Below are 1,559 nucleotides of genomic sequence, written 5' to 3' on the forward strand. Positions count from 1 at the left end.
TTGCAAAATCACAACTTTCCTTTGTAGCAATCCGACTTTTTCCCCTTGTAAAACTTTTTTTTTTTTAAACGGTACTACAACTTTTCTGGTGAAACTATATTTACACAACTTTTCCTTGTAAAATCTCAAATTCTTTTGTAGAAATATTTTTTTTACAAGGGAAAAAAGTTGTAACAATACAACTTTTCCGGTAAAACTATTTTTATACACTTATTATTCCTTGCAAAATCACAACTTTTTTTGTAGCGATACGACTTTTTCCCCTTGTAAAAAATGTTTGAAAAAACAGGACTACAAGTTTTCCTTTAAAACTATCTTTAAAAACCTTTTCCTTGCAAAATCACCACTTTTTATGTAGAAAAATATTTTTTTTACAAGTTGTAACAATACAACTTTACCAGTAAAACAATTTTTACACACTTTATCCTTGCAAAATGACAATTTTTTTTGTAGAAATATGACTTTTTCCCTTTGTAAAAAAACAAAAAAAACGGGACTACAACTTTTCCTTGGAAAATCGACACTTTTTTTGTAGAAATATTTTTTTGTACAAGGGAAAAAAGTTGTAACAATACAACTTTTCCGTTAAAACGGTCTTTACACACCTTTTCCTTGCAAAATCACAACTATTTTTTGTAGAAATATGATTTTTTTCCCCTTGTAATTTTATTTTATTTTTTTCTAAAACGGTACTCCAACTTTTCCGGTAAAACTTTCTTTACACACATTTTCCTTGGAATATCTGTACTTTTTTTTGTAGAAATACATTGTTTTTTTCAATTTTTCCAAACATTTTTTACACACTTTTTCCTTGCAAAATCAGAACTTTTTTTTGTAGAAATACGACTTTTTCCCCCTGTAAAATAAAAAAAACAAAAACAGGGCTACAAGTTTTCCTGTAAAACTATCTTTACACAACTTTTCCTTGCAAAATCACCACTTTTTTTGTGTAGGATTATGACTTTTTCCCCTTTAAAAAAAAAACGGAACTACAACTTTTTGGGTAAAATGGTTTTTACACACATTTTCCTTGCAAAATCACCACCTTTTTTTGTAGAAATACGACTTTTTCCCCTTTTAAAATAACATTTAAAAAAAGGGTTCTACAACTTTTCTGGTACACACCTTTTTCTTGTAAAATCACAACTTGTTTTTGTAGAAATATTTTTTTTACAAGGGAAAAAAGTTGTAACAATACAACTTTTCCGGTAAAACGGTCTTTACACACCTTTTCCTTGCAAAATCACAACAATTTTTTGTAAAAATACTTTTTTTTTCCCCCTTCTAATTTTATTTTATTTTTTTCTAAAACGGTACTCCAACTTTTCCGGTAAAACTATCTTTACACACCTTTTCTTTGGAATATCTGTACTTTTTTTTTTTTTTGTAGAAATACATCTTTTTCCCATTGTTTTTTTTTATTTTTCCAAACATTTTTTACACACTTTTTCCTTGCAAAATCAGAACTTTTTTTGTAGAAATACGACTTTTTCCCCCTGTAAAATAAAAAATAAAAAAACAGGGCTACAAGTTTTCCTGTAAAACTATCTTTACACAAC

At 27.6% G+C, this 1,559-nt stretch overlaps 1 long non-coding RNA gene across 1 annotated transcript in view; it reads right to left on the reverse strand.

Annotated features, from left to right (window-relative positions):
* LOC133535496 (uncharacterized) overlaps positions 1 to 1,559 on the reverse strand; it is a 4,169-nt gene continuing 2,610 nt past the window's right edge. The window contains exon 2 of the long non-coding RNA XR_009802235.1: positions 1 to 1,559. This exon is cut by the window's right edge and continues 319 nt beyond it. This is a non-coding gene — a long non-coding RNA (uncharacterized LOC133535496).

The sequence above is a fragment of the Nerophis ophidion genome, linkage group LG16, assembly GCF_033978795.1.
Source record: "Nerophis ophidion isolate RoL-2023_Sa linkage group LG16, RoL_Noph_v1.0, whole genome shotgun sequence".
Classification (NCBI taxonomy): domain Eukaryota; kingdom Metazoa; phylum Chordata; class Actinopteri; order Syngnathiformes; family Syngnathidae; genus Nerophis; species Nerophis ophidion.